We start from the raw sequence: 14965 nt of genomic DNA, 5'->3' as shown, positions 1-14965 counted from the left end.
CCAGTAATTCAAAAATTTATTACTTGTCAGAAGCCAAAACACTCCAACAAATCAAAATTAATTGAACTGCATCCAGTAGTTCCCACAAAACCTAAAGAATTAGTTGCATTTGACACTGCCAGACATTATCTAAAAGGAAAAGGGTGTGTTAAGTATGTGATTGCCTTATATGATAATTTTTTTTCCAAGTATGTTAAGTTGTATGCAGCGATGCTGGTGATTGCCAGTTACATTATTAGGAGAATTACAGACAACTGTCTCCCAAGAGCTGCGGAGCTGCAGATACTTTCAACTGATAGTGCATTGTACTTCACAGGAAACAGACAACTTACACTTAAGTGGCAAGGATAAGTGTCTTTATCCTCCCTAAGATCTAAAGCCCCTATTATACGATGTGCCTAAACCGTACACCTAAGCACCAGCATCCCAAGCGTGCATATGTTAAATTGCGGACTGGTTCACGTCGACCTATTACACCATCCACGAACGATATATCTAGTGCACATGTACAGTAGAAGGTAATAATGTGCGAAATGCAAATAGAACTGTCTGACCTCCTGTAAAGTTATTCTTTCTACCAGGCGAAACACAAGGGGGACCGTTTGATATATTGGTACGTCATTCGATCAAATTATTTCTGAGTGCCCAAGGTTCTATTTAATAAGATATTATTTTTTTATCATAATTTACTAAGTTACTGTTATTCTCTAATGTAGGTTAGTACTGTTCTGAATAACAGACAAAACAATTAGTTTTATATTATGACACTTAGTTACACAGGTATATGTATGTATAAATTTATATAATAGAGGGAAACATTCCACGTGGGAAAAATATATCTAAAAAGAAAGATGATGAAACTTACCAAACAAAAGCGCTGGCAGGTCGATAGACACACAAACAAACACAAACATACACACAAAATTCTAGCTTTCGCAACCAATGGTTGCCTCGTCAGGAAAGAGGGAAGGAGAAGGAAAGACAAAAGGATATGGGTTTTAAGGGATTGGAATGACTCCTTACCCTCTCCCTTAAAACCCATATCCTTTTGTCTTTCCTTCTCCTTCCCTCTTTCCTGACGAGGCAACCATTGGTTGCGAAAGCTAGAATTTTGTGTGTATGTTTGTGTTTGTTTGTGTGTCTATCGACCTGCCAGCGCTTTTGTTTGGTAAGTTTCATCATCTTTCTTTTTAGATATATGTATAAATTTACATTCATACAGCATTTTGCACATGGAGGACCCACTTGTTTTTGGAGGTATTGCCCTGGCAGTGAAGGAAATCTTTGGATTGGGCAGAATGATGATAACGGGAAACAAGATGTTGTTCGGTTCGACCCTGGCTGAAAAGAAGGGATGAAGGCTGGGGAATATATTGACTGCTTATGAAAGAACTGAGGCCCAAAGATCCGCAAGATTTCTGGAACTTTGTAAGGATGGACATGGCTTGTTTTGAGAAGCTGCTGTTTGTGACAGAAGACGGAATTAGCAAGTGTGGCAGTCATGAAGGAGGTCACTTTCTTGAAAGTAAGAATCAAATCACATGTTTACACGTTTTGTGATCATACCAGCCTAGATCACGATAAAATACTGGTACGAGCCCTTTTATGTTCCAGTCTAATTGTACCATTGTGTTTCCTGGTGACTGGGGAATCTTCTAAGAGTCTGGCTTTTAGCCACAGAATAGCACAGCCTGCCATTCCAAAAGTTGTTGTGGTGCATCACTGCAGCTTGCACACTTTAAAGGGCCAGTACATCTGTTAGTGCACTTGTGTTAGCACATAAGTACAAAACACGTCTGTCGCACTGGATGAAACTGCACCCGGAGTTTCTTGCCTATCATTGCCAGTTTCTTTCCTGGCAGGCTGAAATAAAGCAAGAGATGAGTCAAATCAAACATGAAAATTCATAAGCCAAGCCATTAAGATACAAATCGAAAATAATTGTACAATGATATAGGCATGCTACTCAGAAATAAAAAATTGCCGATGTACCTTATTATGATACAGTGGGTCAGGCATACAACTTTCCTCGCTGTATGCCTGAATAAAGATGCTTAACGCCTCTTTGCTACATTGCATTTCTAAAATATGAAACAGCCAATAGAAAAAAAATACTTTCACATTCAGCTAGTATAAAAGAAAGTCTACTGCAAAAAGAAAAGAAAAAAAAAATTCTCTGCATTTGTGAAAACCTAATTCCTGAAAAATGTGGAAAATCCCCAACACTAAAACTTGAAATTAGCCTCTAGCAAATAATACGCAGAAAGCACTGTGGAACCCCCTTCTTAGCATGCATGAGTTATAGCTTCCTAGTGCGCACGCACGGATAATGTGTCTGGTTATTTTCGTAATTACACCTGTTCTACTGCTAGATGGGTGACATGCTAGACCAGTACTATTCACGGCAGATTGTTGTGTAATACCCCCTTACAGGAATTTGTACACTGAATGGATTTGCCAAAAGGTTAAACCAGCGCAAGAAGTTATTGTGCTTAAGTAGAGTGAAATTATTTCACTATTAATTATATTATTACATTCCTTCCTGGTTTTTCCAGTGTTTGAGTTCTCTTTTGTTATTTACACCTGTGTATATATAAATAAGGTAAGTCACTAGTTATGTAAGATTTTGTTCAGTGACAAAAGGATGTTGTGAAATAAGTAATAAAACAAATTTAATTGCCACAATGAAGATTTACTACTCGAATACATACACCTTCCAACCTCAAATTGCTAAATATGGTGGGGAGAAATAAATGATGCAGCATTACAGTGAGAGGCAATGTATAAGTGCAGTAAAAGTTTGCATAACAGGACAGTGACTTCGGCACATACGTGAAGACAAATTGAATCCAACATACTGCTTAACATGACAGACACTTGGCTAACGTTTGTATCATACACTAGATAGAATATACTTTGAAAGATTATGAATATAAATTGATTACTAAAATAAATAATGAGGTTTACACTATAACAGTAAAGCTAATATGAGAGAGAACTAATACAAGGAAATATTTTCATTGAAGGAAAGAAAAAGAACTAACTTCAGGAAGATATCTACACACCAGGTTACTATTTGCAATATATGCACAGAAATCTACATTAGGCTCTATACAAAATAAACTAAGCATAATAGATAGGTAATGCGTGTTTGCTATGAAAGAATGAATAATTGAAGAGATATGCTTGTGCTCTGTATAAGCTATGAGGGGGGACAATGACGCTGCCTCATCTAAGAAGATAGCTATTAGTTTTGTGTGAACTCATTGTATGAATATGAAAGGGATGGAAAAGGTAAATCAAAGTGATGAGCATGGTGTTAATATTTGCACTCTCACAAATAAAGATTGAATTCTGAGAGTCAGAAAATGATGAAGTAAAATCAATTGCTTGCTGAATGAATATATGAGTGTGATAGTGTGAATGTTGTGTGTGAATATACAGCAGTTATGGTACACAAAATGATGGGAAATGAAATAGATGTCCTGTACTACCATAGAATGCAAGGGGGTGTGGGGGTGTTGGACTGCCCATGCACTGAAGAATGCAAGTAACAATATGAACTCTAAATACTAGTGTTAAAGACAGTTATACCTATCATGGCTTGTCTGAATGTCTTACCATGAATATTTCTTTTGACACAACTTTTGTAGTAACATATTTACATATTGTACACAGAAGCTGTACCCTGCAGTGAAAACTATGAATTAAGTACACTGAAGTACAATAATTACAGGTACTTTTAAGCAAATGACATTAATAAACTTGTATGACACAATGATGTTAGAATTTTATCTATAGTGCTGCTGACACCAAGTAAAAGGTTTGGCAGACACCAAGTAAGGTTTGGCGCAAAATTCAAACAAGTTTTCACAGACTCTGTGGCTCAATTATTGAGAGATATGTGAACGATGTCCAGCAGGAGATAACTGCTTCCATTCCTTGTCATAACTCCCTGTCAATTTGTAGACAACCTCCGGGTCGATTTCAGAGAGGTGTACCTAAGTGTAGTTATGCTTAGTTGCATTGGACATGCAAGAGTGAAGTTCCCTATTCCTTTTGTTAGCAATTTGGAATTAAAAACCCTTGAGTTAAATGAGGTGATGGTAGTAGTTCATGCATATCATCAGATTGCATATGTTACTTCTGTGGTTACATGTAACATGTTTTGTAAATTATTCATGTAAATAAAGATTACAGCATGATTTTAAAAGTTAAAGGAGGCACTACCTCTTCATAAAAGTTGTTAATGTAAATGATTTAATAATGATGAAAATTAATATGAAATAACTTGTCACGGGAATGTTGCCTTATGACTTTTGAAGACAAAAACACCTCCTTAAATGTTATTCCATTGTGTTTAAGTATTGTTCTGCAGAGATTGAAAATGTGGCAAATTCATGTATAAATTTGTATATAAGCAAAATGTACTAGCCCTCGTGCGTCAGTTAATGTTAAAATGTTTGTCTAGCTATAAGGAGTAAATTGTTGTTACGTTTTAATTTCATTGTGTAAGTCATGTAAAATTTTACACACTTGTACAAAGACTTGTAAGGAAAACTCTGTATGAATAGGGACTTCAAGAAAAACTATCCACATATCATATGTAGTGTGTGTTGAATCACAAATATACTTTTGTTTGAAGTATGATCATACTTGCATGTGACTACAATGATGAAAATGTTCTAAGTGCCCTTTGTAGTGACAATGAACGTCAAACATAACTCAAAAGGGGTAATTAAAGCAAGTAATTTGTGGACTTAAGTGGAATATGGGTAGTTATCAATGTGGTGCCAATGACAGGGATGGCCTTTTGGACACAAATATGTGGACGTCGATGTGGTCTGTATAACCATGGTCGGAACTGTACAGCTTCTCTGTTGCAGCATCAAACTTTTTAAACAAAGAAAAATCAACATGCACTTGTCCTGTAGAGCCACCCATTGGGCACTACAACGACGTGCAATTTGTTGTCTACAATGTTAGACTCGACAGTGAATTGTTCTTTGAAGTTGTACCAAAGGTACCGCGAGTCTCGCACGGAATGAACACTGTTTAACGTGTGGAGATGTGGCCATGTAAACTATTGGTGGTGGTTACACCTCAATAATGGAGCAGAAGACTAATTCAAACATGCCCTTTGCTGAGTCATGATCTGTCAGGAACTGAACATTTAAAGTTTCGTAAATTTAATGTAAATTAATAATAATATAATGCTGATATGTGTAGGGGATAAATAAGATACGTCTCACCACAAACAATGGGATTTGATCTCTAGCCAGACCAAAAAGTAATTTAAGTGGAATTTCTACATGACATATGATTATTTATGTTATGTATTTTTGTAAACTGCATCAGTACAGTATACTGTCGTCCAGTAATCATGGGCACAGCCAGTATACAGTAGGGGGAGGGGGCTGTTGTTATCTTATTTTGGTTTAGCGATAAAGTATGTCATTTATAGTCATTTGAAGACTTTGTGGGCCAAAGATGTGATACTAACATGCCCATGCCAAAAAAAAATGCATGCATGAGAAGAATGACGAACATACATCTATAGTCTGTTTCCCCAAGACAATATCAAAATTTTCCCTGTTCAGCTACTGTCTCTCCACACCTGTAAATCTGGGTGGATGTATTGCGTGTGTCTTCTGGAAAGTGAGGCATTTCATTTCTAAATTGCTTCATCCTGAAAATGGTTCCTGGATGCACCATAACACGCAAACTTCAGAACTCAAGACGACATAATGTACGATTGTGATTTACAACATTATTTATCACGGAGCTCGTCACGCTCTTCTACTTCAAGAAAGGAGACGTAAATATCACTCTGTTCCAGGGCTTAATCTCAGCCGGAACGCGATGCACCACCTCCCAAACTTTCTTACCAGTTCAGCAACGGAGATTTTAAATGGTACACTTGTATTAAATCACAACGTAACTATAATTTGCCGTTGCGCCAGAACAAGTGAACGTAACAATGGGTCGAAAATGTGATGTGACGGGTAGGAGGTACTGTGCGCGCGTTGAGTATCATTCCAAAGTCGTGATCGGTATATATTGCCTTTCGTTGACGACTGCCAACCACCCCAGCGATGTCGTAGCAAGGCAACGTCTCGTGTGTGTCAATGGGAAATAAATAATGTAAGCCCTCTTTGAATGTGAACTTCTGTATAATGTGCTTTCACGAAATCATTTTATTCCGTGTCGTAATTTGTCATAGCTACTATCAAATGTGCGTATGGAGCACGCATGACTAAAAGTTGGCAGCCTTTCGAGCTGATACGTCCCTTTGTCCACGGCAATCTTGAACTTTAAATTTTTATGTGCCCGCACCCTTGTTAAAACATGGTTGACGCTAAACAGTAGAGAGGAGCTCCCACGGGGGGCAAATTTGAACTCCCAATGCAGAACAGAGGTATATATGTTTGACCCATAAGTCAGTCTGTCTGCCCCAACATTGTTCTCAAATGAAAGTTCTAATTTTAAAGCCTTTTTCTTTATTTGAAAGCTGGTTTAGTCGGGAAGGTTCTTAGCTATATTTCTGAAAGTCTGTTCAGCCGTTTAAATTTCATCAGCTATATGAAATAAAAATATTTTCCTCCAGCGTGCTCTCTTGAAATACGTTACGTAGTCCATAAGAACTACATCACGTTATGTAGTACCAGATTGTAGAGCTCAAAAAGATGTACCTAAATAAAAGATTACGGTTGAACGATAATAATGATTTATGTCTCCTGAAGCCGCCTGTTTCGGTACCTACAAAGCAGAAAAAATGTGATTGTGACTCAACTGCGAAACACAGACATATATGCTCTCGCCGCCTTTTTGAGGCCTACAACTCATTACTAAATCAAATGATTTTGCTCTAATAGTTTAAGCAGCGTACTACAAGAGAGCGCGTCGGCAGCCCACTTTCATGCGACTTGACAATTATAGCCACAGCTACATAAAGTAGCGAAATATATACTAATAGATAGTGAATGAATATATTTGTGAGTTAAAGAAACATGTAAATCGCGTAAGTTGTTCTCGAGTTATAATTGCGTATATGTAAGTATGTTTGTGAATTCAGTGTTTGTAGTCAAAGATTCAGACAGGTCGTATCTACGGCTTTTGCAACTTGTATCAGTTTACCTTGTTAGTCACCTTGCCTCACAGAGAAGCCAACAAATAATCCAACAGGCACTTTCGGAATTCACATTCAACAATATTACTGTTTCACTATATGTACGTCAGTCGCTTGTAGTTCAGTAGTTGTGCTCAGAACCAACAGCATTGTTTCGGTTTGTTCGTAGTGTTTATTTACACATTGTACCTGTGAGTGGACACGAGAGTTTAATAGTTATGTATACCTCCTCAAAAATTAGTGACGTCTTTGAACCTAAAAGACAAAAAGTTATTGAGAGAAATGAAAACTGCAGTTTAGATGTAGAATCCACGACTTCAACTGTGGATGGACAAGAAGATCCAAACAACAAAGCAGACGATCCTTCTCCTACGTCATCGTCGCTAAATGAAAATTTCTGTAAGTATATGGATATGGGCAAAACATCTGTAGACAGTAACAATAATTGTAATGATGATGAAAAGCCAGATTGTTGGTCTATTGAACAATGTACAGATTATAAAGCTAAAAACCGAGCTTAACCTGGATTACCAAATTTGTAGAAGTGTATCTACACTAGGTGCTGAAAAAACGAAAGGGTTAAAACTGAGTGAGCAGTGGGTTTTAGGAACTGTAAGCTCATATGGGACAAATAAAAACTAACGTCTCTTATGAAAAAACTATTTGATCGCCGCACATCTCAAGCTCACGGTTTAGCGAACAAAATCCAGACTAATGCAGAAAAACATTACATTCAGAACTTAGTTGCTTCTATGGTAAAGGAACAAGAAGTTGTTACTGTGTGTGTATTTAACACAGTGTATTAAGCAAGCAAAGTTAAATAGACCGTTTTATGAGTTTGAGACAGAAATTGATCTCCAAATTAAAAATCGTTTGGATATGGGCCGAATACTACATTCAAATGTTGCTTGCTCTGATACAGTGCTTCATATTCCTGACCAGATGACATCAGATCTAATAAATAATTTAATAAAGAGTGACTCCAAATTTTCAGTTCTTTTGGATGAAGCCACTTCTCTCTCAAACAAAACTCCTTTAATTGTATACTTTAGAACCTTGTTAAAAGGAATGGAAAACCCCATAACAATTTTTGACGCTTTTTGAGCTAAATAACAACAGCATCTGGTATCTTGAAAGAACTTTCAAAGCATTTAAGTTAGTATGCTATGTTGAAAGTGTAATAAAATTTAAAGGGAAGTATTTAAACAAAGTTTTATAGCCTTAGGTCAAAGATATATACTGCAGATTGACAGGACTTGTTATTTTATGAATGAAGGGTAATTAAATTCATATTTCACACTACAAAATTGTAATCTCAAAATAAGCACTGAATAGGATTTATTATTAATGTGATATTCCTGATTTGGAATCATTTGTAATTTCATCACAAATGAGTTAACAAGTCCATACTCAATCCGACCAATTCAGTTTATTGGTCATTAGAGTTTTAATTGTTGAACGGCAAAGCGCGACAAAAATCTACTGAGATGCGGGCTTCTTAAAGTTCTGAACTGGTGCTTGAAACAGTGTACCATCTTTGTGCAGCCCACTGAAGTAAAATTGTTTAAATAATGGTTTAATTTACAAACCAATTTTTTATATACAGAGTGTGTTGTTGTTGTTGTTGTTGTGGTCTTCAATCCTGAGACTGGTTTGATGCAGCTCTCCATGCTACTCTATCCTGTGCAATCTTCTTCATCTCCCAGTACCTACTGCAGCCTACATCCTTCTGAATCTGCTTAGTGTATTGATCTCTTGGTCTCCCCCTACGATTTTTACCCTCCACGCTGCCCTCCAATGCTAAATTTGTGATCCCTTGATGCCTCAAAACATGTTCTACCAACCGATCCCTTCTTCTAGTCAAGTTGTGCCACAAACTTCTCTTCTCCCCAATCCTATTCAATACCTCCTCATTAGTTACGTGATCTACCCACCTTATCTTCAGCATTCTTCTGTAGCACCACATTTCGAAAGCTTCTATTCTCTTCTTGTCCAAACTGGTTATCGTCCATGTTTCACTTCCATACATGGCTACACTCCATACAAATACTTTCAGAAACGACTTCCTGACACTTAAATCTATACTCGGTGTTAACAAATTTCTCTTCTTCAGAAACGGTTTCCTTGCCATTGCCAGTCTACATTTTATATCCTCTCTACTTCGACCATCATCAGTTATTTTGCTCCCCAAATAGCAAAACTCCTTTACTACTTCAAGTGTCTCATTTCCTAATCTAATTCCCTCAGCATCACCCTACTTAATTCGCCTACATTCCATTATCCTCGTTTTGCTTTTGTTGATGTTCATCTTATATCCTCCTTTCAAGACACTACCCATTCCGTTCAACTGCTCTTCAAAGTCCTTTGCTGTCTCTGACAGAATTACAATGTCATCGGCGAACCTCAAAGTTTTTATTTCTTCTCCATTGATTTTAATGCCTACTCCGAATTTTTCTTTTTGTTTCCTTTACTGCTTGCTCAATATACAGATTGAATAACATCGGGGAGAGGCTACAACCCTGTCTCACTCCCTTCGCAACCACTGCTTCCCTTTCATGTCCTTCAACTCTTATAACTGCCATCTGGTTTCTGTACAAATTGTAAATAGTCTTTCGCTCCCTGTCTTTTACCCCTGCCACCTTCAGAATTTGAAAGAGAGTATTCCAGTCAACATTTTCATAAGCTTTCTCTAAGTCTACAAATGCTAGAAACGTAGGTTTGCCTTTCCTTAATTTATTTTCTAAGATAAGTCGTAGGGTCAGTATTGCCTCACGTGTTCCAACATTTCTACGGAATCCAAACTGATCTCCCCCAAGGTCAGCTTCTACCAGTTTTTCCATTCGTATGTAAAGAATTCATGTTAGTATTTTGCAGCCATGGCTTATTAAACTGATAGGTCTGTAATTTTCACATCCGTCAACACCTGCTTCCTTTGGGATTGGAATTATTATATTCTTCTTGAAGTCTGAGGGTATTTCGCTTGTCTCATAAATTTTTCTCACCAGATGGTAGAGTTTTGTCAGGGCTGGCTCTCCCAAGGCTGTCAGTAGTTCTAACAGAATGTTGTCTACTCCCGAGGTCTTGTTTCGACTTAGGTCTTTAGTGCTCTGTTAAACTCTTCACGCAGTGTCATATCTCCCATTTCATCTTCATATACATCCTCTTCCATTTCCATAATATTGCCCTCAAGTACATCGCCCTTATATAGACCCTCTATATACTCCTTCCACCTTTCTACTTTCCCTTCTTTGGTTAGAACTGGATTTCCATCTGAGCTCTTGATATTCATACAAGCAGTTCTCTTTTCTCCAAAGGTCTCTTTAATTTTCCTGTAGGCAGTATCTATCTTACCTCTAGTGAGATAAGCCTCTACATCCTTACATTTGTATTCTAGCCATGCCTGCTTTGCCATTTTGCACTTCCTGTCAATCTCATTTTTGAGACGCTTGTATTCCTTTTCACCTGCTCCATTTACTGCATTTTTGTATTTTCTCCTTTCATCAATTAAGTTCAGTATCTCTTCTGTTACCCAAGGATTCCTATTAGCCCTCGTCTTTTCACCTACTCGATCCTTTGCTGTCTTCACTATTTCATCGCTCAAAGCTACCCATTCTTTTTCTACTGTATTTCTTTCCCCCATTCTTGTCAATCATTCCCTAATGCTCTCCCTGAAGCTCTCTATAACCTCTGGTTCTTTCAGTTTAGCCAGGTTCCATCTCCTCACATTCCCATCTTTCTTTAGATTGTGATCAGAGTCCACATTTGCCCCTGTAAATGTCTTCTAATTTAAAACCTGGTTCCTAAATCTTTGTCTGACCATTATATAATCTCAGTATCTCCAGGCTTCTTCCATGTATCCGACCTTATTTATGATTCTTGAACCAAGTGTTAGCTATGATTAAGTTATGCTCTGTGCAAAGTTCTACCAGGCGGCTTCCTCTTTCATTCCTCATCCCCATTCCATATTCACCTATTACGTTTCCTTTTCTTCCTTTTCCTACTATTGAATTCCAGTCACCTGTGACTATTAAATTTTCGTCTCCCTTCAGTATCTGAATAATTTCTTTTATCTCATCATAGATTTCATCAACCTCTTCATCATCTGCGGAGCTAGTCAGCATATAAAGTTCTACCACTGTGGTAGGTGTGGGTTTCGTATCTGTCTTGGCCACAATAATGCGTTCACTATGCTGTTTATAGTAATTTACCCGCATTCCTATTTTTTAATTCATTATTAAGCCTACTCCTGCATTACCCCTATTTGATTTTGTATTTATAATCCTGTATTCGCCTGACCAGAAGTCTTGTTCCTCCTGCCACCAAACTTCACTAATTCCCACTGTATCAAACTTTAACCTATCCATTTCCCTTTTTAAATTTTCTAACCTATCTGCGATACAGATAGCCGTACCGTAGGTGCAACCACAACGGAGGGGTATCTGTTGTGAGGCCAGACAGACGTGTGGTTCCTGAAGAGGGGCAGCAGCCTTTTCAGTAGTTGCAAGGGCAACAGTCTGGATGATTGACTGATCTGGCCTTGTAACAATAACCAAAACGGCCTTGCTGTGCTGGTACTGCGAACGGCTGAAAGCAAGGGGAAACTACAGCCGTAATTTTTCCCGAGGGCATGCAGCTTTAAGAGAGCTGCATCAAACCAGGCTCAGGACTGAAGACCACAACAACAACAACAACAACAACAACAACAACCTATCTGCCCGATTAAGGGATCTGACATTCCACACTCCGACCCATAGAACGCCAATTGTCATTCTCCTAATAACATCTTCCTGAGTAGTTCCCACCCAGAGATCAGAATGGGGGACTATTATACCTCCTGAGTATTTTACCCGAGAGGATACCATCATCATTTAACCATGCAGTAAAGCTGCATACCCTCAGGAAAAAGTATGGCTGTAGTTTCCCCCTGCTTTCAGCCGTTCGCAGTACCAGCACAGTAAGGCCGTTTTGGTTAGTGTTTCCAGGCCAGATCAGTCAATCATCCAGGCTGCTGCCCCTCTTCAGGAACCACACGTTTGTGTGGCCTCTCAACAGATACCCTCCGTTGTGGTTGCACCTACAGTACGGCTATCTGTATCGTTGAGCCACGCAAGCCTCCCCACCAATGGCAAGGTCCATGGTTCATGGAGGGGGCTATTAATCTTAAATCTTTCACATATTCGAGAAATCTCATTTTCACTGTAAGTGATCGATATGTTTTTATGCCAGAATTTGGGGTGAATGACCTTCATGTTATTCATAACAACATCATAGCTTTCAGATGCATTCACTGTTGATAACAGCCTGGATACAAATTATTTGCCAAGCTGCGATAAAACTGTTTATCAGTAATCTTAGAAATAATTGTTCTTTCAGAAAGTTCATATTTTCCAGTGCAATTTTAGCTACGTTTGCATGTTGTCCCATTGCATAAAACTGACTTTCAAACACTTTTAATAAATGTGTAACGTCATTGTGAGCTTGAACAGGGTTTACACTTGATCTTTGAAGCTGTAGGGATATATTGGCCAACACTTCTAAGGCATCATACATTACAGCTAGGTTGGAGACAAAAGATGTAGATGACAATGTATTACAAAGCCCTAGTTGTAAGTAGACCATTGTTTAGAGTCCCGTTTCGTGTCCTCAGATGCTTCTAAAAAATGGTTGTACAGAGCCCTGTAATCTTTCCATACAGCTTTTACTACCAATAAACTGTAGGCCATCCGACGAGGGTCAAGCGCAAGCTCCAAACCTTTAGCAACAACTGCCAGCTCCCTGCTGTTTATTCAGAGAGCAGCTGAAGATATTTCTAACTTTATCCATGAATATTTTAAAGTGATTAATTCTCGCCATTTCTTCTATCGTGTCGTGCACGGCGAGTTCTAAGCGATTCAAACAATGCCAGATGAATAAGCTTGGAAACATTTCCATCACCTGCTTTGCGAGGCCAGACTTTTTTCCTAACGTGACAGAAGCTCCATCGCAACTCAAAGTGATTAAATGGTCTTTCAAAAAGTTATAGCCTAGACCTAGTGATTCTAACTGCTTTGAAAGTTCTTTCAAGATAGCAGATGCTGTTGTCATTTAGCTCAAAAAAATTGTTATGGGGATTTCCACTCCTTTTAACAAGTTTCTAAACTATACAATCAATGCAATTTTGTTTGAGAGAGAAGTGGCTTCATCCAAAAGAAGTGAAAATTTGGAGTCACTCTATAATAAATTATTTATTAGATTATGTCATCTGGTCAGAAATATGAAGCACTATATTAGAGCAAGCAACATATGAATGTAGTATTCGGCCCATATCCAAACGATTTTTAATTTGGGGATCAATTTCTGTCTCAAACTCATAAAACGGTCTATTTAACTTTGCTTGCTTAGTACACTGTGCGAAATACACACTCAGTAACAACTTCTGGTTCCTTTGCCATAGAAGCAATTACCCCCCCCATGAACCATGGACCTTGCCGTTGGTGGGGAGGCTTGCGTGCCTCAGCGATACAGATGGCCGTACCGTAGGTGCAACCACAACGGAGGGGTATCTGTTGAGAGGCCAGACAAACATGTGGTTCCTGAAGAGGGGCAGCAGCCTTTTCAGTAGTTGCAGGGGCAACAGTCTGGATGATTGACTGATCTGGCCTTGTAACATTAACCAAAACGGCCTTGCTGTACTGGTACTGCGAACGGCTGAAAGCAAGGGGAAACTACAGCCGTAATTTCTCCCGAGGACATGCAGCTTTACTGTATGATTGAATGATGATGGCGTCCTCTTGGGTAAAATATTCCGGAGGTAAAATAGTCCCCCATTCGGATCTCCAGGCGGGGACTACTCAAGAGGACGTCGTTATCAGGAGAAAGAAAACTGGCATTCTACGGATCGGAGCGTGGAATGTCAGATCCCTTAATCGGGCAGGAAGGTTAGAAAATTTAAAAAGGGAAATGGATACGTTAAAGTTAAATACAGTGGGAATTAGTGAAGTTTGGTGGCAGGAGGAACAAGACTTTTGGTCAGGTGATTACAGGGTTATAAATACAAAATCAAATAGGGGTAATGCAGGAGTAGGTTTAATAATGAATAAAAAAATAGGAGTGCGGGTTAGCTACTACAAACAGCATAGTGAACACATTATTGTGGCCAAGATAGACACAAAGCCCATGCCTACTACAGTAGTATAAGTTTATATGCCAACTAGCTCTGCAGATGATGAAGAAATTGATGAAATGTATGACGAGATAAAAGAAATTATTCAGGCAGTGAAGGGAGACGAAAATTTAATAGTCATGGGTGACTGGAATTCGTCAGTAGGAAAAGGGAGAGAAGGAAACATAGTAGGTGAATATGGATTGGGGCTAAGAAATCAAAGAGGAAGCCGCCTGGTAGAATTTTGCACAGAGCATAACTTAATCATAGTTAACACTTGGTTCAAGAATCATGAAAGAAGAATCCTGGAGATACTAAAAGGTATCAGATAGATTACATAATGGTAAGACAGAGATTTAGGAACCAGGTTTTAAATTGTAAGACATTTCCAGCGGCAAATGTGAATTCTGACCACAATCTATTGGTTATGAACTGCAGATTGAAACTGAAGAAACTGCAAAAAGGTGGGAATTTAAGGAGATGGGACCTGGATAAACTGAAAGAACCAGAGGTTGTACAGAGTTTCAGGGAGAGCATAAGGGAACAATTGACAGGAATGGGGGAAAGAAATACAGAAGAAGAAGAATGGGTAGCTCTGAGGGATGAAGTAGTGAAGGCAGCAGAGGATCAAGTAGGTAAAAAGACGAGGGCTAATAGAAATCCTTGGGTAACAGAAGAAATATTGAATTTAATTG

Source organism: Schistocerca piceifrons, chromosome 6 (assembly GCF_021461385.2).
Source record: "Schistocerca piceifrons isolate TAMUIC-IGC-003096 chromosome 6, iqSchPice1.1, whole genome shotgun sequence".
Lineage (NCBI taxonomy): Eukaryota > Metazoa > Arthropoda > Insecta > Orthoptera > Acrididae > Schistocerca > Schistocerca piceifrons.
The sequence above is the reverse complement of the archived record's forward strand: the minus strand, read 5'-3'. Positions refer to the sequence as shown.